This window comes from Eschrichtius robustus, chromosome X, assembly GCF_028021215.1.
Source record: "Eschrichtius robustus isolate mEscRob2 chromosome X, mEscRob2.pri, whole genome shotgun sequence".
NCBI lineage: Eukaryota > Metazoa > Chordata > Mammalia > Artiodactyla > Eschrichtiidae > Eschrichtius > Eschrichtius robustus.
In genome coordinates this window covers 38910788-38937315 of record NC_090845.1, presented here as the reverse complement: position 1 = coordinate 38937315, position 26528 = coordinate 38910788, and the positions used below count along the sequence as shown (strand labels likewise).

General features: G+C 38.2%; 1 protein-coding gene across 2 annotated transcripts in view; it reads right to left on the bottom strand.

Moving 5' to 3' along the window:
• The window catches only part of USP9X (ubiquitin specific peptidase 9 X-linked), a 118242-nt gene extending 92037 nt beyond the window's left edge, over positions 1-26205 (bottom strand). For both annotated transcript variants that reach the window (XM_068534067.1, XM_068534068.1), the window contains exon 1: positions 26159-26205. The gene's annotated coding sequence lies outside the window, so the exon portion shown is untranslated. The remainder of the gene's footprint in view (positions 1-26158) is intronic.
• Positions 26206-26528: the final 323 nt, after the last annotated feature.

The following is a 26528-nucleotide window of genomic DNA, read 5'->3' as shown; positions in this document are numbered from 1 at the left end:
ATGGGGAATTATTGTTTAATGGGTACAGAGTTGCAGTTCGGGAAGATGAAAAGTTCTGGAGATGGATGGTGGTGATGGTTGCACAACGTTAATGCACTTAATGCCACTGAACTACACTTAATAATGGTTAAAATTGTAAATTGGTTATATATTTTTCCCACAATAAAAAACATGCACACACACACACACACACACACACGGCACTAACTGCTCTCTTGCTTTGCACTCCTTTAACATTAGATTATTTGAGTTAAAACATCTTAAAATTATATTCTCGTGTTGTTTTGTTTATGCTCAACACTGTTCCATCTACATGCATCCCAATAACTCTCCCCATCCACAGACAAATCAAAAATATCTGGCAAAAATCAGAGGACAAATTATTCTAGACAAAAGCATTCTGTGGATAACTAAGGGACTGTCCCTTTCAACAAAATAACATTAAGGTAAATGGAAAAGGTGGCAGTCTGAATGAAACCTCTCCCCAAACAAAATACCTTTCTCTCAGACCACAGAACTAAATCACCTTCTGCTTCTTGCACAGTATTCCATTGGCAAAGCCTCAAGATGCTTGCCATCCCTATCCCTTATATACTCTCACCTTTCTGTCTCTCGGTTTCTCAGTTTCTTCTACCTCTAAGTTCTCCATATTTCTAGATTTCCAACGCTGCTGGCCAGGTACAGCAGGTCTCAGCATAGCATACTCTGCTCTATTCTGCTGTTTTCAACAGCCATCTCTCTACCATCACATAAGAATTGAATACTTTTTCCTTAATGTGCTAGGTTGATTAAGAGCAAGACAGAGGAATGGAGCAAGTAAAAATAACTTCTGGATTCAAACATAACTCTTATTCAAAATCCCACCTCTGCCACTTACAAGCTGCCCTATCTTAAAGGCCAGTAACAACTACTCTCACTCATTTTCCAGGTCTTTAAAACTGGAACAATGCTACCCACAAAAATGCCATGAGGGGACTTCCCTGGCAGTCCAGTGGTTAAGCCTCCAAGCTCCCAATGCAGGGGGCATGGGTTCGATCCCTGGCTGGGGAATTAAGATCCCACGTGCAGCACAGTGCAGCCAAAAAAAACACCAGAAGTTAAAATGGTAAATTTTATATTATGTACATTTTACCACCCAAAAAAGGGGAGAACAGATAACAAGTGTTGGCGAGGATGTGGAGAAAGTGGGACCTTCATACACTGTTAGCAAGAACGCAAAATGGTACAGCCCCTTTGAAAAGCAGTTTGGCAATTTCTCAAAAAGTTAAACACAGAATTAACAAATGACCCAGTCATTCCACTCCTATGTACATATTCAAGAGAAATAACATACATCCACACCAAAAACATGTACACAAATGTTTACAGCAGCATTAATCATACTAGCCAAAATGTGGAAACAACCCAAATGTCCATCAACCAATGAAAGAACAAAATGTGGTGTATCCATACAAAAGAATATTTTTCAGTCATAAAAAGAAATACAGTTCTGATACATGCTACAACATGGATAAGCCTTGAAAACACCATGCTAAGTGAATTAAACCACATACAAAAGGACAAATACTGTATGGTTCCACTTATATGAATATCTAGAATAGGCAAATTCATAGACAGAAATTAGAGGTTACCAGGGGCTGGGGGAAAAGGAAGATGAAGAATTATTGGAGAACGGTTACAAAATTTCTGCTTGGGGTGATGAACAAGTTTTGGAAATAGTTGTGATGGTTGTATAACATTGTGAATGTAAATAATGCCACTAAATTGTACACTTAAAATGGTTAAAGTAGCAAGTTTTGTGATATATATATATATATATTTCAACACAATTTTTAAAAATTATTGATAGGACAAAAACCATTGAATTGTACACTTTAAATGGATGAATTGTATGGTATGTGAATGTCTCAATAAATCTGTTAAAAGAATATTAACAAAAAACATAGTGGAAAAAATGATTAAAAGGAATTAAAATGCATTAGAAAACATTCACTTAAGGCAAAAGAAATCAGTAAAGGAAGAAGAAAGGAACAAAAAAGCCATGAGATATAGAAAACAAAGTAAAATGGCAAATGTAAATCCACCTATATCAATAATGACATTAAACGTGAATGGCTCATAAAATCCAATCAAAACACAGAGATAGACTGGATTTAAAAAGAAAGATCCAGGGACTTCCATGGTGGTCTAGTGGGTAAGACTCTGCATTCCCAATGCAGGGGGGGCCTGGGTTCAACCCCTGGTGGGGGAACTAAATCCCGCATGCATGCCACAACTAAGAGTCCGCATGCCACAACTAAAAGAAGATCCCACATGCTGCAACTAAAAGATCACACATGTGTCACAACGAAGATCCCGCGTGCCACAACTAAGACCCAGTGTAGCCAAAATAAATAAATTTTTTTTTAAAAAAAAGAAAGATCCAACCACATGCTGTCAATTGGAGACAGATCTTGGATTCAAGGATATAAACTGGTTGAAAGTAAAAGGATGGAAAAATACGCATCATGCAAAACAGCAACCATAAGAAAGCTGGAGTGGCTATGTGTTTATCAGAAAAAAAAGACTGTAAGACAAAAAAATATTACTAAAGATAAAGAGGAACATTTTACAATAATAAAAGGGTCCATTCATCAAGAAAATATGACAATTATATATATGCATATATATATATATATATATATATATATATATGTGCACAACCTAACAGAGCCTCAAAACATATGAAGCAAAAAATGACAGAGGAGAGAGAAACAGACAATCCAACAATAATAGTTAAAGATTTCAGGGCCTTCCCTGGCAGTCCAGTGGTTAAGACTCTGCACTCCCACTGCAGGGGGTGCGGGTTCGATCCCTGGTTGGGGAACTAAGATCCCACATGCTGCACAGTGCGGGCCAAAAAAAAAAGAAGACTTCAACTCCCCACTTTCAATAATGGATAGAACTAAGCAGAAGATCACCAAGTAAACAGAAAACTTTAACAACTATATACCAACTAGATCATACAGGCATCTATAGAACACTCTACCCAACAACAATATACAGTCTTCTTGAGTACATATGAACATCCTCCAGGACTGACCATATGCTAGGCTGTAAATTAAGTCTCAATAAACTTAAGGGATTGAAAGTTAAGTATATTCTTTGAACACAGTGGAATGAAATTAGAGTTCATCCAAAGGAAATTTCACAAGCATGTGAAAATTAAATAGATTTATTTTGCCATGGTAATCGTATTTAAATCACTTACTAGCTCCTCAGTTGATTTTCCTGGTATAAAACCCTGCCATCTACAAATAATAAAAATTCTGAATTCTCCTTAAAGATAAAACTAAGGTAAGATGTTGTCACTGAAATATACCGTAACACTATTTCTCTTCTTGCTTAATGTTAAAAAACTTCGGCACACAAAAAGGTTAGACTAAAATAGCTGCACAGCACTTACCTTAAGAAACAAAACAAGTCCTCACAATCACTATTTTTTAAAACTGTCCAGCCCTACAAACAGACGTCCAAACATATTCACCCAAAACATCAATGAAAACTTAGGAAGTGATGGAAACATCAATAGTCATAAGTACAATCTATATTTAATCTATTTCAAATCAATGATATGAAGAGACAGGAAGGGGAAGAGAGAAATGAGGAAAACGGTATAGAATTACAGTAGAAAAAGAACGAACCAAAAAGGAAACGAGAGAAGCAATGAGGAGTGACAAACAGTTAACATCTATTGAGCAGTCACCATGTGCCAGGTACCATTTAAAAGTTTTGATCTATTAACTCACTTAACACTCAATCTCAAGAGGTAAGTACTCATTATTACCATTTTACAGACAAAAAACTGAGGTACATAAAGATAATCTGACTAAAATGAAATAACTAATAGGGAACAAAGCTAGCAAATCAAATTTCAAATCTAGATACCTTGGTACCAACAGTTCTGCTTATCCCCTTGCTATGCTACATTGCTCTTTCTATTTCAGTGCTATAGGAGGAGAGACCATAGAGGGGAGAAACAGAGGCACTTCATCAATCCTATTAAGTGTGTTAGCCAACCACTCTTGTTAAAGATCTCAAACTTATCTTGCCAGAAGCAGTGTGGCATACAAAAGCAATTTTCTAACCAGAAATATACGAACTTAAATTTCTACTCTAGTACTTAACTGTGTGACCTTAGGCAAAGTTCCCAAACCTCTTTGGGACTTAGTCTCCTCACCTGAGGACACAAGGCGATGGTTGTTGATGATTAAATGAGGTAATGATTATCTTTAAATGTCAGACAGAGCTGTCCAGTTAAGTATTAGTTCTCTTTCCTCTCAAATAACGTTCCACTGGAGGGGAGACACTTTAAAGACAACTATTTGTAATTTAGTACTCAGGATGGAACATGTGTGAGGGTTTCGGAGTGAAAAAAGACTTGGTAAATATGAAGTCTGTTCTGCTACAAAACATGTACAGGCATACCTTGGAGATACTGTGGGTTCAGTTCCAGACCACCACAATAAAGCAAATATCACAAAGCGAGTCACACGAAGTTTTTGGTTTCCCAGTACACATACAAATTATGTTGATAGTATACTGTAGTCTATTAAGTGTGCAACAGCATCATGTCTAAAAACACAATGTACATACCTTAATTCAAAAATACTTTATTGCTAAAAATGCCAACCATCACTTTAGCCTTCAGCAAGTCAAAATCTTCTTGCAGCAGTAACAAAGATCACTGATCACAGATAAGCATAACAAATATAATAATGAAAAAGCTTCAAATATTGTGAGAATTACCAAAGTGACAGATACAAAGTGAGCAAATGCTGTTGGAAAAATGGCACCAACAGACTTGCTCGATGCAAGGTGGCCTCAAACAAACCTTCAATTTGCAAAAAAACACATTATCTGCCGAGAGCATTAAGCGAAACGCAATAAAGTAAGGTATACCTGTAGTTTTGTAATGGTATTTAGCTCACTGGTAAATGCAAGTAAACACACCTGCAAATCATGTTACTTCATAAGCAATTTTCCCCTCAACATATTAATGTTTTGCACCAAGTAACAGCAGCTGAATGCAGCATGAGGGTTGGGGATAAAGGTCTGGACCAGATAGCCATCACCCTACATTTTTCTTGGCTCAGTCTGGCCGCATGCTCTGTCTTGTAAGTATGTATACTGTTCCTCCTGACCTTTGTGCATTTTAATTTTATTTCAGCCTTGTGTCCCTAACTCAGTAACCTCAACCATTCCCTATATGGAAGGGTTCTATTAGGTTACCTTAAAAAAAAAAAAAAAAAAAAGTCCTACATTTACCATAGTTTGTCAGGAGTTTAGGATCTTTTAAACTGTGCTGTTTATTTTATTGAAATTCTTATTGTTTTTGTTAGTGCTCTAATTACAAAATTACATAGCTTCTGAGTGATCCGTTTGCTCTCAATCCTATTTCCCCCATAAGCCCTGTTACTTTTTGGTGCATGATTTTTGCAGAACATGAGGCTTTTCAGCAATTGAAATATAACAGATATACCTATAACAGATCATATTTAATCTCCAAGTATCTTCTTCTCTCTTTCAAGGTGGCTAATACCTTCAGAGGTTGCTGGGAAGCTTTAATGGAAGAATGTATGTGAAGTGCCACGTACACAGAAGGCACACAACAAATAGTAGATGTTCTAACAACTGCTGGTTATTTCTCCCTTGAAATGCTAATTAGATTACTATGTACGCTTGACAATTCTTATTCCCAGGTGCCCTGTCACCCTATGAATATGATCTCCAAATCAGTCCAGAGGAAAAGTATTCTCCCAATTATAAATTACCAGGATTCTATGCTCCTGACATACATATTATACTTGCACAGGTTGAACTTTAAAATGAACAGCCTCAATAGTTTTATTAATATAGCTTTTATTATTCTGTTACATTAACACAGAATCCTACCATATCTCAAAAGTTTGCCCTACTTTTAAAAAAGTTTCAACTCAAATCTTACCATCTGTAAGACAATTCACAGCACAGCGTTCATATCAGAATTTGTGCTGGCTCTAAAGAAAACGTGACAATAGAAAGACTAAAGAAACCAGTAGGGACTTCCCTGGTGGCGCAGTGGTTAAGAATCCGCCTGCCAATGCAGGGCACACGGGTTCGAGCCCTGCTCCGGGAAGATCCCACATGCGGTGGAGCAACTAAGCCCGTGCACCACAACTACTGAGCCTGCGCTCTAGAGCCCGCGAGCCACAGCTAGTGAAGCCCGCGCGCCTAGAGCCCATGCTCCGCAACGAGAAGCCCACGCACCGCAACAAAGAGTAGCCCCCGCTCACCGCAACTAGAGAAAGCCCGCGCACAGCAACGAAGACCCAACGCAGCCAAAAATAAATAAAAAAAAAAAAAAAACAGTAACAAAGAGACATCAAAATTATGCAGTGCTACACAGTAAGTAAACTAATTATCTGTTGAGTAAAAGAATGGACAAATGAACCACCCTTTTAGGTAGAAATACAAGTATATTTTTCATTCAAGAAATAGGGAAATAACCTGGTAAATATGGAATTGGAGTCCCGGTTCCAGTCATCTGACTCCAAGCACCAGGTTTCTATCAACAATATACTGAGCTGGCTCAAGTTTGCCAAATCTGGTTCTACCTTAACAGCATTTTAAAAAATTAAATTACTTTCTATTTTAATGCTGCTTAAATATGTGCATAAATGAAATCAGAATTCAACTCCTTTTGCTTATTGCTCTTCTACAAATTTGCAAACTAAATACAAACAAAACTATTAATATTAATAATATGTGACAGATGGCAGCATACTGCTGACTGCTAAGGCATAGGTTCCTTTGAGTTTTGCACGGCTATCCTACTACTATCATGTACCATGTGGGAAACACAGCTTTCCTACTTGAATTACTACAACACTCTGTACACATGGTTTGCCATGACATCATTTTTCCTTCACACCAACACATCATTTATGTGTTAAGTCTGCTTCTGTTGCTCTCATCTGACAAATTAAATTGTACAACTGAGCATCAACGTGTTAAAAACACAAAGCTAACATCAGTGGCTGAAATGGTGTGGCGGTTCCTGATTATGAGACAATCATCCAGGTACTCAAAAACACATGTACTAACGTTTAAGAGTATCATAAAAATGAAAAGACTTGTTTTAAAAAGAAAATACTTGTTCTAACTTGAGCACAAAAAGGGCACCAATGAGATACTTTGAAGGCTAGAACCTTGCAGGGAATCAGGGAGAGGTGTTCAAAGACTATTAAGATTTGGAAATTAACTGCTCCAATTGTAGGAAATTCTACATTTAAATCTTCCCTTTAAAGGTTTTTGGTTACAACACTGTGAAGCTCATTGCTATCAGCAAGAAGGTCTCTCTTTTACTGAGTCTAAAGTCTATTTCCCTTGTCACTGATACCTATAGTTTATAGTTCTGCCCACAGAAACAAAAGTTAATATTCACCACTTTTAAAATTATAATCCTTCAAAATACTGAGATTTATAGTGTACACACACCCAGGTCACTTTTCAAGAAAACATATACTTTTACTTAAATATTCCTTTATTTACTAAATCCTTACAAAGGGTGCAAGGTCTCAATAAATTCTAGTCCCTAAACAAAGCAACCTACTCATAAAAAGCAAGTGAGCAACGTTGACTTAAAATATTAGACACAGTCACATACCAAATGTCACAGAAGGTATGCCTACTTATCAGTCTACTCTTTGTTAAAGGACAGATTAAGATAAACAACTCAGTTATTTATTAATAGCTCTTACCAATCTTTATCAAAATTAGTTAACACTTTTGGAAGTTAACTAATCCAATCATGAAATGCTGATCCAACACATTGAAGAGACTTCATTTCATTTAGTCAAAATTTTAAGCAAGGCAGACACATTATTGATAATTACCATTTTCAATGTGCATCCAGTAGGTACTCTTTTTGCCTGAAACTTCCACAAGGAGATTGAATCACAAATGTAACGAATTTGAAAAGGAAACCAAGAATTTGAAATTCCTTCTAGTCGTTGAGATTACCTTCACTATGTTTGAAGTTACATATTATAGTTTTTAAATAAGTCTTGAAATATAATTCACATACTATATAAAACACTCTAAGTGTACCATTCAACTGTTTTTAGTTTATTCAGAGCTGTACAGCTATCACCACAATCAATTTTAGAATATTTTCGTCACCCCAAAAAGAAACCCCATACCTATTAGCAGCAATCACTCCCCCTTCCCTCCTCCCTCACCCCCAGCCCCAAGCTAACCTACTTTTTGTCTTTATAGATTTGCCTATTCTGAACACTTCATATAAATGGTATCATACAACATGGAGTCTTTTGTGACTGGCTTCTTTCACTTAGCATGATTGTTTTCAAGGCTCATCCAAATTGTACCATGTATCAGTACACTTCATTTCTCTTTATAGTTGAAAAATATTCCATTGTATGGTACCCATTTTATTTAGGCATTCATTATTTGGACATTTACATTATTCTGCAATATGATTTTATATATGTAGACTCCATTAAGAAAGATGTATGAAAAAAAAGCTATCCTTTCAACTCTGTATGTCTGTGTACAATTAATCCTAAAGGTTCAAAATAACACTCTGCAGTATACCATGAAGGCTAATACTCAAATCAAAAGTGAAAGCGATATGAACTTACTGAAAATGAAAACATTAAAAACTTTAAATGTGGTGTATATAGGGACTTCCTGGTGGCACAGTGGTTAAGAATCTGCCTGCCAATGCAGGGGACACGGGTTCGAGCCCTGGTCCGGGAAGATCCCACATGCCGTGGAGCAACAAAGCCCATGCACCACGACTACTGAGCCTGCACTCTACAGCCTGTGAGCCAAACTACTGAGCCCGTGCTCCGCAACAAGAGAAGCCACAGCAATGAGAAGCCCGTGCACCACAACGAAGAGTAGCTCCCACTCGCCAATGCAACTAGAGAAAGCCGGCCAACGCAACTAGAGAAAGCCGGCGCAGCAACGAAGGCGGGCGGGCGGGCGGGCGGGCGGCAGGGAGGCAGGGAGGCAGGGAGGGAGGGAAAGGAAATAAATAAACTGTTTTTTTTTAAATGTGGTATATAAAATATAAAACTAAAACATTCTAATTCAATTATGGCACCCCTCCTTAGTATATTGAGACACTACTAAAAAAAAAAAGAGGCTAGACATCAGCAGTATTTTTGACAGATCACAAATGAAATGAGAAGCAGAAGTGCTAACGGCAAGGGAACCTCGTTTTTAAAATGGGAGAGCTGCATGCTAGGTCGCTTTAGCTATGTTTTATGAAAAAGCAATTAATGTCTACGTGCTGTTGGCAAATGCAAGGCAAAAGAAGGCCGAATTAATAAGGGGAAAATGCTAACAGAACTCATTTACTCAGACATTATACAGGGTAGTGGTTAATAAGAGTACAGAATGAAGATAAACTGCCTCAGTTTGAATTCCTGTTCTGCCACTTACTAGGTGTCCAAGCTGGACAAGTTCCTTAACATCCGTATCTTGTTTTCCTTATATATAAAATGAGGGAAATAGTACCTACCTTTTCAAGATTGCTGTAAGAATATAAAGAATTTATGCATATATAATATATATAGGCACCAAGTATTAGCTATTGCTCTGAGAGGTTTACAAAGTAGAACACAAGAATATCTAAGAACTAAATTAAAAACCTATAATTTACAACACAGAAGGGCAATGTGAGCACCAAGGAAAAACATCTAAATTAAACTGGAATATACTAAAATATTTAAGATGAAATCCTGCCTGGGATTTGCTTCAAAATGGAGGGGGTACATAAAAAGAATAGCCATGAATTGAAGCTAGTTGATGGGAGTTTATCTACATCTATGTATGTTTGATTTTTCCTTAATAAAAAGTTTGGGAAGGTTGGAAAATAAATTAGTTGAGGGTAGAGAATATCTACAAAAGCTTCTTAGAAGAACGATATCTGAGCTGCATCGTACAGAATAAAGATGAGTAGTACGCCAAGTTAATGTGTGTAAGGATGGAGCAAAAAGGGCATAAGAAACAGCATGGAATAGCCTAATGCAGTCAATGTGACAGTAGTTCAAAATAACAAAAGACCAGCACCAATTACCAAGTAAGGCTGATGGTATGCAAAACTGGGTAGCATCCATAACCTTGGTTCTCCCATCTCTGGCACCGTAATTATTTTTTGGTGGGGAGGGGGGTGCCGCACTGCATGTGGGATCTTAGATCTTAGTTCCCTGACCAGGGATTGAACCCGTGCCCCCTGGAGTGGAAGCACGGAGTCTTAACCACTGGACCGCCAGGGAAGTCCCTAGGTGTAAAATTTTAACAAAGAAAATTTGGCCTAGGGGCTTCCCTGGTGGCGCTATGGTTGAGAATCCGCCTGCCAATGCAGGGGACACGGGTTCGAGCCCTGGTCCGGGAAGATCCCACATGTCGCGGAGCAACTGGGCCCGTGTGCCACAACTACTGAGCCTGCGCTCTAGAGCCTTCAAGCCACAACTACTGAAGCCCGTGCGCCTAGAGCCCGTGCTCCACAACAAGAGAAGCCACCGCAATGAGAGGCCTGCGCACCGCAACGAGGAGTAGCCCCCGTGGGCCGCAGCTAGAGAAAGACCGTGCGTAGCAACAAAGACCCAATGCAGCCAAAAATAAATAAATAAATAAATAAATTTATATATACATATAAAAAAAATTTGGCCTATACAAAAAGTTCACTGGTGGTAAAACATATGCAATCTTATTAAAACAAATCAGATATTCTTAAGGGTATTCAAGAGTTATCTCTACCCTTGCCCACCCCTTAAAGCATGTTTATATAGGTGAAATCTGGTTAAATAATTAAAGGTAGGGTAAAAAAAAAAATCTATGGAAACCTGTTTATCTTGGTGACATTATAGAATACCGACTCTGCACCAGACCCTGAAAAGACAGAACAGTAAACAACACTCAGTTTCTGCCCTTAAGGAATTCACCAGTCTAGCCCCCTCACCACCAAAGGAACAGAATAGCAAGTAAATTCTTTAAAGTGTATTTCATAACCATGAATTTCACACAAAAAAGAATGATAGCTAAGCTTAGAGACATTTGTTGGGATACATAAAAAAAGTCCTGGAGAGTGGAACGAATGTAGAATGGAATAAGCTTCCTGGTTTGTATCTTTTTTGATAGTGAACGTATTACTTTTTTTTTTTTTTTTTACCTCTTGACCCACTTCACCCACTTCTCCCACTCCAACCCCTACCTCTGTCAATCACCAATCTGTTCTCTGTATCTATGAGCTTGGGTTGGTTTGTTTAAGATTCCACATACAAGAGAGATCATATTTGTCTTTATGTCTATGAAGTCCATCCATGTTGTCGCAAATGGCAAAATTTCATTCTTTTTCATGGCCGAGTAACATATACACACATACCACAATCTCTTTATCCATTCATCTATCAATGGACACTTAGGTTGTTTTGGCTATTGTAAATAATGCTGCAATGAACATGGGCGTGCATATGTCTTTTCAAGTTAGTGTTTTCCCTTTCTTAGGACAAATACCAGAAGTGGAGTTGATAGATCATACCAGTTTCTTTCTTTCTTTTTTTTTTTTTTTAAACCTATTTATTTTTGGCTGCGTTGGGTCTTCGTTGCTGCGTGCGGGCTTTCTCTAGTTGCCGCAAGCGGGGGCTACTCTTCCTTGCAGTGCGCAGGCTTCTCAGTGCAGTGGCTTTTCTTGTTGCAGAGCACGGGCTCTAGGCACGTGGGCTTCAGTAGTTGTGGCACACGGACCCAGAAGTTGTGGCTTGCAGACTCTAGAGCGCAGGCTCAGTAGTTGTGGCGCACGGGCTTAGTTGCTCCGTGGCATGTGGGATCTTCCCAGACCTGGGCTCAAACCCGTGTCCCCTGCATTGGCAGGCGGATTCTTAACCACTGCGCCATCAGGGAAGCCCCGTAGCTTCTATTTTTAATTTGAGGAACCTCCATACTGTTTTCCACAGTGGCTGCACCCATTTACATCCCAGCAACACTGCACAAAGGTTCCCTTTTCTCCATACCCTCACCAACACTTGTTATTTCTTGTCTTCTTGGTTTATTTCTAAAGGCCATATTTTAATTTGAAGTATTGAATCTCTCAAGCGTAAAGATCTTTCCAGATGTATTCTAAAGCCAAAGATGCATAATTATTTTTTAAATTATCACAGGAATGTTTATCCTCTTTGTCACTACTAGATCAATTAAGTTCATTTTAAAGAATCTCTTATTTCAGAGAATTCACTCAACTAGTGATTTTGAGCTGCAAGGGACTTTCAAGTCATCTACTGGCCAAACTTCAGATTTTATAGGTAAGATAAGAGTTCAATGGACCAATAAATAGAGTTTAAAAGACCAATAAACATATGAAAAGGTTCTAACGGCATTAAACACAGGCAAATGGATATTTAAGCCACAATTAGATATTCCTAAATCTCCACCCAAATGGCTAAACTTAAAAGGACCGACAATACTAAATGCTGCTAAGGAAGAATGACATCAACTACAGGGCTGATAGGATTCTAAACTAATATAACCAACTATTCCGGGAAATCTGTTTGGCAGCATCTACTAAAGCTAAACACACATATACCCTATAACCCAGCAATTTCACTTCTGGGTGTATACCAAAGAGACCATCAAAAGACACATACTGGACTTCCCTGGAGGTCCAGTGGTTAAGACTCCGAGCTTCCAATGCAGGAGGCACAGGTTTGAACCCTGGTCAGGGAACTAAGATCCCGCATGCCACACAGTGCGGCCAAAAAAATAACAATTAAAAAAAAGACACATACTAAAACAATCATGGCAACACTTTATAATTAGTGAAAACACTGTAAACAATCTGAATGTCCACCAACAGTAGAATGTATAGACAAATAATGGTATATTTCAAATAATGACATCTTAATGAAAAAGAAGAAAGTAATCAATCATGTGTTGGGCAAAAGAAGCCAGAAGCAGAGTGCATATTGTATTATTCTGTTCATATGAAATTCAAAAACAGGCATGACTAATTCATTGAAAGATATGGGTCAGAATATTGGGGGGCAGGGGGTTGGAGGAGTAGACACATAAGGGAGTCTTCTAGGATTCTGGAAATGTTCTATATGTTGATCTGAATGATAGTTATACAGATGTATACATTTGTAAAATTTTATCAAGCCACACACTTAAGATTTGTGGACTTAAACTGTATGCAAGTTATATTTCAATTAAAAACCAAAACTGGGGACTTCCCTGGTGATCCAGTGGTTAAAGACTCTGTGCTGCCAATGCAGGGGGTACAGGTTCAAACTAAGTCGGGAAACTAAGATCCCGCATTCAGCACGGCCCAGCAAAAAAAAAAAAAAAAAAAAAGTAAAACTGTGTATTAGGTAAGCCGCTCAAAAGATAATGTCAAACTTCCCTTGGGAGTCTAAGGCACTGGTTCTCAAAGTGTGGTCCACTAAGACCCTTGCAGCAGATCCAAGAGATTATGTTTTCATAATAGTAAGACATTATTTGCCATTTTCACTGTCATTCTCTCTCAGGTATACAGTGGAGTTCTTCCAGAGGCTACATGATGTATTATTATATCACAACAGACTGAAGGAAGGAGACAGAGAATCCACCTGTTTTTCATTAAGTCAGATACAAGATATTTGCAAAAATGTAAAACAATGTCACTCTTCTCACTAACTTTCGTTTTGGAAGTTATTTTTCATAAAAGTATTATTTACATTAACTTGCAATGAGTTTTATTTTTAAACACACACATAAAAATTTTAAATGTCTGTTTTAGTTTCTAATATAGTAATAAATATCAATGGATAGAACCCCACGTTAACAAAAGCTCTTTGAGGTCCTCAATAATTATAAAGAAGTCCTGAGACCAGTAAGTTTAAGAATGACTGGCCTACTGATACACAATAAAAATGATAGGCTTCTTTTGCTACTTCTCTTACAGTGATGAAAAACGAGGTTATCAACATTTTCTCTGAAACCATCTGTGCCAGACAAAAATCACTGCTACTCTATTTATCTGCATACTTTCATTCTCAATTCAGAAAAAAACAATTTCCCCTAAACATGATTTCCCCTGCAGGCTACATCACCTTTTAACAGCAGTACGTTCTTAAAGCTTAATCTAGACTTCAGATGAAAACTTAACCAAACTTTAAGCTGCTCTGCCAGCCAAGAAATTTTACCCCTGGCTACCAAGTCTGTAGTCCCTAAATTCACACTGCAAGCTGTTGGGCAAACACAATTAACCCACAGGATACTAAATAAAATAAAGCCCTATACACACACACACACACACACACACACACACACACGAAAAACAAGGGAAACATTCAAATTACATTATCCCTCCCTTTACTTGTCAATCCAACACTAACTCCTAAGCCTATGAACCCTTTTAAAAACCTTTCCTATGTTCCTTTACTTGAAAATGTCTCTTCTCTAGACTCCAGTTTTTCCCACATCTTTAGGGATAGATAGAAAATTTACTAACTTTAAAAGAAAAAAAAAAAAGTACCTTAAGTCATCTCTCATCCAACACCTTGGTTTTACAGGTAACTAATAACCTTTTGGGTCCTCACTGTTAAGTGACTTAACAGAGGGCAGGATTCTAAATCTAAAACACAGCCCTTTTGACTCCAAGTTCAGTACACTTCCACTGACTATGTTATTTTCACTTCAAATATAAGCAGTTTTTTAAAACAAACAAAAAACCCCTCCAAAATAGAAGCCAATGGGATTACTGCAACTATTTAATAAACAATAACATTATTCATCTATTTTTGTGTATCAGTCTATTTCAAAAGCTGTAAAATATCACCTATACAAACCATGGCGAGCCTACAGTTAACATTCAACTGGATGCCAGATTGTAGTTCCCTACATGTTGGGGGAGGGGGTGGTTAAAAAAAAAAAGGCATGTGCTTTGATAATCCACTGTTTAAGTAGTGGAGCCACATTGGGAAAACACAGTCATTCTATAACCCAGATTCCTTTCTCCTGATGACCTTTCAATAAATAGATCTCAACAGACAGAAGCTCTTGGTGGGGAGAAAGAGTTGAAGGGGAAGATAATAAAGGTGTTCGGCTTTTTAGTTAAGTACAACATTCAGTGACAGAGAAGCCAAAGTCAAATTAGCAGCACCATCCTCATACAAGTGGAGTCCCAGGTACCTCATTCCTTTACTCCATTCCCTAAACCATTCTCTTATCTTTCAGCGAAACCCTTACAAATACTGTCTCAATTCCCTTGCTACCCAACTTTCCAACATGTCCACCATGCCGCCATCAGAATTATCTTTCAGAAATAAACAACAGATCTAATTATCTCTACCTTTCACTTAAACTTGAAGGCCCATCTCATTACCCCCAAAACAAAAGTGCCCTAACTTGGCACTAAGGTCGCCCCTTGTGCTCTAGCCTCGCTCAAATTACCTTTCTAGTCTCATATCCCCAAATCCCCCTCCCCTCCCAATATCTCCAGTGTTTCTTCTACATTCTACTACTAGTTTTTCTCTAAAAACATTACACTTTCACACTTCCATTCCTCCATTTCAAGTAGTGGTGCTCAAATACTGCCCCCAGGGCACATTTGGCAACGTCTGGAGATACTTTTAGTTGTCACAGCTGAGGGGGTGATGTACTACTGGCATTACGTGGGTAGAGATCAGGGAGGAACAGGAGAGCACCCCCACAACAAAGAATTATATGGCCCAAGCTATCAACAGTGTTGAGGTTAAAAACCCTGATCTCAAGTTGCTTTCTCTGCCCAGAAGTCTCTGCTCTAATTCACAGGGCCACCAAAATAGTACACCTTTGAAAACCAACAAACCTCACTCAACACCAAACTAGAATGAGTTTTGTTTCTCTTATTTATTTATTTTTATTTATTTATTTTGGCCTGCGTTGGGTCTTCGTTGCTGCGCGCAGGCTTTCTCTAGTTGTGGCGAGCGGGTGCTACTCTTTGTGGCGGTGCGCGGGCTTCTCATTGCGGTGGCTTCTCTTGTTGCAGAGCACGGGCTCTAGGCGCGCAGGCTTCAGTACTTGCAGCACGTGGGCTCAATAGCTGTGGCACATGGGCTTAGTTGCTCCGCGGCATGCGGGATCTTCCCGGACCAGGGCTCAAACCCGTGTCCCCTGCACTGGCAGACGGATTCTTAACCACTGCGCCACCAGGGAAGTCCCTCTTCATCTCTTTTACCATTCTATTTTCCACACCACTATTTAGTACAGCACTTATCACACTGTATAGTCTGGCCCAACAGACGTTAGAGCCTAAGAGATAAGGATTTATCTTTATATCCCCTTGTGCCAGAATAGTATAAAATGAGTTCAATTCAATCGTTATAAGATAGCAGTCACCCAGTCCAAATCCTTCATTTTACAATTTCATCTAGGTTAAATAATTTGCTCACTAACTGGCAGTAGTTACAATCATAACCCAAGCCCTTTGACCGAGATTAGAGCTCTTTACTACCAACTACACTTTCTCAATCAGGCTGAGAGAGGTTCTGACCACCTACAAAGGACAGTTCAGATTTAGACACTATCAACTGAGCCTCAGGAAACTTCTCAGAGCCACCTTCCCAGAGGCTGTTTTTGAAGAAACATAAAGAAACAAAAAAAGTGGAATGCCAAGGGGCTTCCCTGGTGGCGCAATGGTTAAGAATCCGCCTGCCAGTGCAGGGGACATGAGTTTCGAGCCCTGGTCCAGGAAGATCCCACATGCCACAGAGCAACTAAGCCCATGTGCCACAACTACCGAGCCTGCGCTCTAGAGCCCGCAAGCCGCAACTACCGAGCCCGTGTGCCGCAATTACTGAAGCCCGCGTGCCTAGAGCCCATGCTCTGCAAGAAGAGAAGCCACCGCAATGAGTAGCCCGTGCACCGCAACGAAGAGTAGCGCCTGCTCACCGCAACCAGAGAAAAGCCCGCACGCAGCAACGAAGACCCAACGCAGCCAAATAAATAAATTAATTAAAAAATAAAAAGTGGAATGCCAAAAGAAAAGCATGGGGGGGGGGGTGGTACACGCTACCAGAGTTCGGAGAAACTAACGACCACTTCCAACTGGAGAGAATCAGAAAACAGTTCATGAAGATGGCATGTGAGCTAGGTGGCACTGGTAGGCTAGCCACAAAAGGGAGACAGAGTTCCAAGAGTAAAGCCACGGGAATAGGAAAGACTGGAACATCCACATCAACTATGGATAATTTGATTACGTGAGAGAACAAAAAATAACCTCAGAAAAGTAGACCAGAATTACATCAAAATGACCTAGTTTGGGTAGAGCTGACATGGTAAGAGTTTTCAGCAGTATTTGGGAAGACAGCAGGAAGAGAAATAGAGGTACTCGAAGAATCTGATTTTTGTGGTTGTGTAGATGAGCAGAAGCCAAAGAATCCTTCCATTAGTCTCCTTTCACTGACGTGATTCTTCTTCCCATGATGCACTGAGGATAACTAAGATAATCCTCAAGTAGGAGTAATTCGAGATAGCTGACATATGGCTCAGATAATGACATCCGTTATGAGACAAGAAATACACCTACAAGCACTCCATTAGGCTTCTCCAACCCTCAGTCTAGACCCACAATCCCTCTCACCCCAGTTCAGCATGCTCCAAGTCAAAAACTCGCAAGAATTTCGGATAACTATATTGTACACTCGATACTGATACTGTATATCAACTATAGTCAATAAAAACAGAATTTTGGATAACTGATATCTATGTACGATGAACACAGTAAACAGATATATACAGACAGATTAAGTAAATGAGACTTTCTGTAGTCATTTCCACAAGAGTCTAGGCAAACACTGTACATAGGCAGTACCTTCCTTTCACACATAACGCATTCCTGAAAATGTGATAGAAGACAAATATTTCAAAGCCAAACGACAGATTCACATGTTTCTAGGGGTTTTTCCAACTCTCAGAGTGAAGGAAAGTATTATAAAATCCCTAATTACACCTCACCTTTCACATACAAGCTTTATTACATACTCGCCATACTTAATTTCCTGTTTCGTTCTAATTATTTCACTCACCGCTGAACAAAGTCAACCAACATAACCAATGAGCACAACCTAACCCAGTAAGGTTAAAGATTCATATCCCCAATCAGTCCCGTCTCAGAGATATTAGGTTTGAGCTCCCCAGCTGATGCACGTTTGTTTTCCCACTCATTTTATAAAAGGGCAAAATACAACTGAACTTACAAATTAACACACAAGACAGTGCTGTACAAATACAGCAAAACTGCTGAAACAGAACAGTTCTCAGGCAGGCAATACCACCCTGCAATAAAAAGACACTTGCTTCATCAGCTAATGGACAGAAGTCTGAACTTGACTTAAAGAAGTCAAGCGTATTAATAGTGTATTAAGTGTATTTATAGCATATTAAAGTATTGATTATACAAAAATCAAATATATCACAGCTGAGGACTAACATGTTTCAAGTGGAAAAGGTACAGAAATAAGAATCAGAGCTCAAAGTTCTTGTAAGAAATCCTCCCTCTTTATATAGACACAATTATAATATACAACTCTTACCTCCTTTCCCAGTCCACAGAACGTTTTTGGGGGTGGGGGGTGGTGGGGAGGATTAGACTGGAACCACAACTCACAACAGTGAAAATAAAGATTATTGAGAAAATGAGATAGCTAAGAAAAAACAAGAACACAAAAACATTAATTCAAAAAAGTCTGGGGCCGGGACTTCCCTGGTGGTCCAGTGGTTAAGAATCCGTCTTCCAATGCAGGGGACGCGGGTTTGATCCCTGGTCGGGGAACATGTTCGATCCCACATGCCGCGGGGCAACTAAGCCCGCACACCACAGCTAGAGAGAAGCCCGCTTGCCGCAATGAAAGATCCCGCGTGCCGTAACAAAGACCCCGAGTGCCGCAATGAAGACTCGACGCAGCCAAATAAATGAAAATTAATTAATTAATTAAAACAAAAAAAGTCTGAGGCCTTTTAGTATATATGTGAACCATCCTTAAACCTCAATAGCCACCAAAGAAGAAAAGCAACAAATGCATAAAACGAAACAGGCCAAAGAACAGTTAAGTTATACTCTCGATGTTACTGCCACTGGCAAAGAACAGGAAGCCCCTTTGGAGACTGAAGAAACAAAGCAACAGAAGTGGGAAAGCACAGGAAGTGTATGGAGAATCCCGAGTCAAGTGAATGGAGAACAGGGGAAAAGAAAATTTTAAACAGTGGGAAAGTCGGAAAGTTATGTTAAAACCAACTTCATGATGAGATTTTTGAACAGTATTTACCAAAGCAGTATCTAAAAAAGGAACAGCGGAGTGAGGAAGGACCCCAAAACAGTGTCTTTAGGCAGGATGAACAAACGGCACACTCTGAAGTCCTGAAGCAGAAGTGGAGGCAGAGGACATGAGGAAACATGACTTAGTAAATTGATTAACTGATAAGAATCTTTGATCTAACACACATCTAACATCTAATAATACGGTTACTTTTACATGATGGAATTATTAGGGGTGGGGTTTGTGTGTTTTGCTCTTTGCTTTTATTCCCTTATGCTACCCAAACTTTTTCTTAATCGAATAGATTACAATAATCTCATAATCAGACAGAAGTTATAAAGGAAAAGTATATAACATCTTTAGAAAGCTTTCTATCAAATAATAAATTGGTTTAAGTATTTAAAAGCAAGCTTTGGTGTTCTGAAAAGTTCATTTATACAGAACTTTATTCCCTAAGACATCAAATTAATGAAATAGTTTGATAATGCCTCTTTCCAATTTAGCTTTCCTTTAACATGAGTATCAAACACCACTGCACTGCTTTCCAAATGGTGCTCTTTGTCCCCAGACTCTAGCTCTAAAGGGTTTGTGGAAATTAATTTTTAAGCTCCCTCTAACCAGTATGTATGACAGGGACAATTGTGTTTTGCTCACCTTGTGTATCCCTGTTACCTGGTATAATACCTAGCACGTAACAGGCATTTAACATGTAATTGTTGAATTTAAAACAAAGTACAAAATAAAGATTCAAGAAAAATTAAACAAAGTGATCAGCCTGATAAAAAATAGGATATGCTGGATTTCATCTCTAAACCGGTAATTCTCCAAGGGTAGATCCATGCTTGGGAACTTGTTAGAAATGCACATTCTTGGGCCCCATTCCATACTTAATGAATCAAACTCTGGGGGCAAGAGCCAGCAATCTGTTTTAACAAGCCCTCCAGGTTTGAGAACCACTGCTCTAAACCAGGGCTGCCAAACTATGGTCACAGATTAAATCTAGCCTCCTGTTTTTGTACAGCCCACAAAACTGAGAATGGATTTCACACAGCGTCATTTACAATCAACTTGATGACAGGGAATATGAACTTTAAACCCCAAATAGGCAAAATACTGCATTATTAGCCTTCCCCCCAATTCTCTTCTTCTCATTAGACCTAAATTACAATTAATTGTACTCAACTATCATTATATTATGAATTCCATCAACAAAAAATTTACCTAATAGCCTCGATTTTGCCTCTTAAGAACGCAAAGCCTAAAGCCTATAATATTTACAATCTGGCCCTGTACAAGAAAAAGTTTGCTGATCCCTGCTCTGAACCCCGACAGTGTTATCAAGGAGAGCAACCAAATCTTTCTACACTACCTTGATCAGGGACAAAATACTGTTAGGCAGAACATGGATCTAATACCATATAATCTCCCTGCCCAAGTTAATCGAGTAGACTTATGTATAAGTTCTAAGTAACCAGCTAAGAAAAAAGACCAGAAAAGAGAGATGCAACCAACAACCTAAACTTACAACTCTCAGTAACCACCAAAGTCAGTAGGAAGGAAATGAACATAATAGGACAGGAAGAAGAGGTTTCTCCTACTCCTTTTTCTCTTCCTAAATTTTCTTCTTCCCACTTCACAGGTAGGTAGCTGAAGATGGGATCCAAGACTTACCAGCTCAAAACTGTCCCAAGGAAAATAATTCCTTCAATAATGGTTGGCCAATATGGGTCTAAAGTGTTCAAACCATACATGATTGATCAGTTACAGAAAGGATAAACAGAAAGGGGCTATAATATTATGATACATCAATTTTGTACAAGCTGTTATAGATATTAGAAGTCGAACATTCCCCCACATTTTGCCTTTGAGGCAAAGTTACTGTTTACAATGTTATCGTGGGGTTTTTTTGTTGTTGTTTTGCCCGCACCGCACGGCATATGGGATCTTAGCTACGTGACCAGGGATGGAACCCATGCCCCCTGCAGTGTAAGCGTGGAGTCTTAACCACTGGACCGCCAAGAAAGTCCCAGTAAACAATGCTATTCTATGCGCTCCGTAATACGTAAAGGTAAAGGACAGAATCCCTGACCTTATTTATCCATTATTAGGAAGAGATTTAAGTGTGAATTTTATGAGTGACTACAAAGGTCATGGAATTCAAAGAATTTAATAATTAACGTGACTTGTTAGATATGGAAATAGCTTCACACAGAAGGTTAATCTATGTACACTATCTTAGTGAAGTTACCTCACCTCGTTGAGCCACTGTTCCTCATCTGAAAAACAAGGAGTTTGACTAGATCTAAGATTCCTTCCAGGACTGCTCATCATAAAAGGATTATTAGGTCAAGTTAAGTGACTCCAAGTAATAAAGAGAATTAGAAAAAAAAAAAACCAAAAAAAACCCACCAAAGACGTAGAGGAATCATACTAAGAAAATGATGAACTGAACATCCAACAAATAATTATTGAATGTCTATGTGCCAGGCACTTTCTAGGTGCTAGGGATATGTCAGTGACTTAGGATCTTGAGTCTGCCCAGACGGATGCCACCAACCTAGAAGAATCTGGAGAACAAATTTAATCAAAGCATCTGAACAAAATAAGTAAAACAGGCAAAAAACACACAAGCAGTGCAGAGATAACTGACAGAGAACCAATACAGAAAAGGAATGGCAGGAGGAACAGGTGACACCAGAGTATGTAGTTACTGGCCCAAAATTAAAAGCATCCTAAGTATGGCTATTTCTAAAGCCAATACTAAAAGAATCCATTTCTACTGTACTTGACATTTGGGCTCACTAGAGAAGGTTGGCGTTCATAAGGAAATTCTATTTAACTTATTTTAAAAAGATGAAAGGTAAAAGGAAAGTTCCATCAGCTTATACCAAAACTAGTACATTTCTTATAACAACTTAATTCAGTCCCCTTCTATGAAACACAATAAGGACTGACAAAATTAGAGCTAGGAAGGACTTTATAGAGACCAGCTAGTCCAATGGCCCTCACTTCATATAACATAAGCTTCTAGACAATAGTCATCTCTAGGACAGTACCTGGCACAGGGTAGATACCCAATAAATATTTGATAAAAAGGAAACTAATGCCTGCCTTAACAGATATTAATAATGTTAGTATTAGAGCTGGAACCCTAACTCTAAGAAGATGCTCAGTAAGAGATAATAAATAAATGTGTGTGTGTATAAACTCAGAATCTCAGATCTTTTTCTAAAATAAATTGCCAAAAAATAACCTAGCTGCTCATCAGAATCATATTTTGAGTTTTGTAAATGCCCAGTTCCCACCCCAAACCTACTCAATTATAATCTCCCCAGAGTAAGACCTAAGCAAATACATTTTGAAAATGCTGCACAGGTGATTCTCATACACAGTTGAACTAGAAAATTACTGTTAGACAGTGACTGAAAATAGAATTAGAAACCCACTGGCTATAAAATGCATGTAGAGCGTGAGAGTGTACTGAAGCCCAAAAGGTTAGCACAGGCACACTGAAGAATAAATATAGGTGAGATATCTCGTCTTAATAGTATGCCTTTTCACACCTTATTCCTTAAAAGCATATTACATTGATCATTACTTTACACTCAACAGTAATAACTGAATGATAAATTCAAACTCCAATATACACAAATATCAGGCGTTTCATGACTTCTTTTTTCCTTACGATAGACTTTATAACATAGAAAATAGGACAGTGATCATTAATTTAACAGAAAGATCTCTGACAAACCTTGTGCCACATTAAGAATGCTCACAGATTCTACATTAGCAGCCCCCCCCATATAGAATTTAGCACAACAGACCAAAGAAATTAAGAGAAACAAACACCAAATAAAGATGTTATTACTATTTCATTCATTCCATAAAATTACCAACCAATATTGCAAAAATGCAAAACAAAACCTTTCATTTTGAAAACTTTTTGTGAAAATTACACTGATTTTAAACTAAGCTAAGTAAAACTCAGAATTCTCAAATTGAGTTAATAAAAATTCACATGATACTAAGTGTTCACTTATGGGATGATTTAAATAGATCACTGGGAGAGAAATGCCTAGATTTTGCATCTTTTAGGAATGTTAAGTTGCCTTACGTTATTTTAGTCATAAACAGACCCACCAATTAAACTATCAACCTGAACATGTTGGAAGATATATGGAAGGGGAAGAACCGTTTGCTGCAAAGTTTTAGCATCTCCCTTGGTCAATCAAGATATTTCCCAAATTGCAGACTATTACATTTTTATTAAAATTTTAATCTAAAGCCTCTCTGGTACAGGAAACAAAGCAAAAGTTCCAATTTTTTAAAAAAATAGTAATCAGTGTCATTTCACTAACATGGCAGAGCAGTCGAAGCACCACTGGTTGAACCTGACAGACCTTAGTCCTTTATCTGTTTAATGGAAATAATATGATGCACATACAGTGATAAATGGAGTGTTTAACATAGTGCTGGCACATAATTAAGTCAACAAATGACAACTGTAGTGATAACTGAAAACAGTTGAAGAAAAAACCATCTTCTTATTTACCCACTGCAAAGTTCAATAAGAACATGCTAACAGCAATAACAATGGTTTTCAACCCGACTGCATGAGAATCGCCCATAATCCTTTTATTTTTAAAATTTTTTAAAAAACATCTTTATTGGAGTATAACTGCTTTACAATGTTGTGTTAGTTTCTGCTGTATAACAAGGTGAATCAGCTATATGTATACATATGTCCCCATATCCCCTCCTTCTTGCGTCTCCCTCCCACCCTCCCTATCCCACCCCTCTAGGTGGTCACAAAGCACCGAGCTGATCTCCCTGTGCTATGCAGCTGCTTCCCACTAGCTATCTATTTTACATTTGGTAGTGTATATATGTCCATGCTAATCTCTCACTTTGTCCCAGCTTACCCTTCCCCCTCCCCGTGTCCTCAAGTCCATTCTCTATGTCTGCATCTTTATTCCTGTCCTGCCCTTAGGTTCGTCAGAACCATTTTTTTTTTTAAGATTCATATATATGTGTCAGCATACGGTATTTGTTTTTCTCTTTCTGACTTACTTCACTCTGTATGACAGAGTCTAGGTCCATCCACCTCACTTCAAGTAACTCAATTTTGTTTCTTTTTATGGCTGAGTAATATTCCACTGTATGTATGTGCCACATCTTCTTTACCCATTCATCTGTCAGTGGACACTTAGGTTGCTTCCCTGTCCTGGCTACTGTAAACAGTGCTGCAATGAACACTGTGGTACATAACTCTCATAATCCTTTTAAAATACACTGCTGCCCAGGGCCCATACCAGACCAATTAATAAGTCTCCGGGAATGGAACCCGGGCACCAGTATATATTTTTTTAACCCCCACCCCCGCCCAGTGATTCTAATGTGCAGTCAGGGTTGAGGTCCAACACGTTAACCCTTTCACAAATACTAATGTTAGACTCTATGTTAAAATTAGAAACAAAGTTAGCAATAAATACGATACCTTTCAAAGGTACAGATCCTCAAAGAACTAAATGGAAACTAAAACCCTGTTATCCAATTTTTTGGGAAAAAAATTTCAAGATTCAGAAAACATACCACCAATAGGGGAAATATAACCTGATTTAAACACAGTCTGGTTCAATATTAAAATTCTGAAACTTAAGTACAAAAACAATGCTTTAAAATTGACCTTATGAAACAAAAAATAAGCTAAAAGAATGCTTGCTTGTGTCCAACTAATCAAGAACTTGATGACTAGCAAATTCATGAGAAACATCCATTTTCAAAAACTAAGCAGCATTATTAATATCATGTCAGAAAAATTATCTTTCAGGAGACATTCATAAAACCTCTCGTCTTCTTGAGATGTCAGAAATTTTATTTCAAGAGCCTGGAAGAAAAAAGATCCAAAGTAAATCCTACTGAAGCATTCCACTGATAAAACAAGAAAACTATGGAACACCAAGAGATTCCAATAATTTGGTGAAAGGTAAAATCTGCCCTTCATAGCTACTTTCTAAGGAATTTAGATTTTCACATGTACGGTTCTTGGTGTTATTTAATCCCTCTAGAAATTTTCCCTCTCAGAAATTACCAAGGTCAGCAAATAAAAGGAAGAAAAGGCATGAAAACATTAAAATAACACGTTAAGAATTGCAAATTAAGTGTTCATGCAAAAAATATACAAAAAAAGGCAGAAAAAATACATATAGTTCAAAAGTCTTATTTTTAAATGAGAGAAAACAAAACATAACACGCTATCAAAAACATTTTGAGTTCGCCCTTGATACACCAATCTCAAATATTTCTGGTTTTCACTCAAATCCAAACACTGTTACAAGTATGACAAAGCACATGGGTTATACAATTGAGAAAACAAATGTTGACATCTCTGTATATTTAACACGTAAATCTTTCAGAACTAGGAAGGCATTTGCTGAAACCAAAATGGCAGCCCACTGAATCAGTAGACCAATGAGATCTAAAAGAGTTTGTAGTCTCTATTTTTAAGTTCAAGTATACGGATTAAAAAAGCCAAGCTAGTCACGGTTAACGAGTCCTTACCATATAATCACTAAGAATAGATAATGAGCTCCAGGAGAGGTTAACTATCTGCTGAAAAGCTTCCTAATCTAAAGACCCCCGAATTCTTCCTCAAAAGTTAAGGTTTACGAACGTTATATAGACTTAGGAAGACTCATGGGTTTCCATGAAACTCGTGGGTTTCATGGGGACTCATGGCTACAAATATATTTCCCTCCCCTCAAAATAAAGCATGAAAATTTAACCTAGAACTCGGTCAGTTAAATTCAAAAACTGTCTGAAGAAATTACACACACCTGTAAACTGCACGATGGAAAATCCAATTAACGTTATAACGATGGACCTTGCAAAAAAAAATAACAAGCTTAATTTAAGCAGCTGCTGTTGAAGATCTTAAAAATCCCCGTGTAAGTTCCAGTCGCCCCAGAAATCCATACAAATATTGCAAAACACGTATACACCTGCTCCATAACTCTTTAACTTAATATTTCACAATGAATGAAAAATAAACCGTTTCTCAAACCCGAAGCGTCACATCACAAGAATCTTAAGGTTTTATCATTAACAAACTCGTACATGCTAATATTCTTTGCAGAAACAGTTAAAAATAGAAAGGTGGTCGGTCCAAGCTCGCTTGGAAGCGATTTCTGCCTCAAAACATCTTTC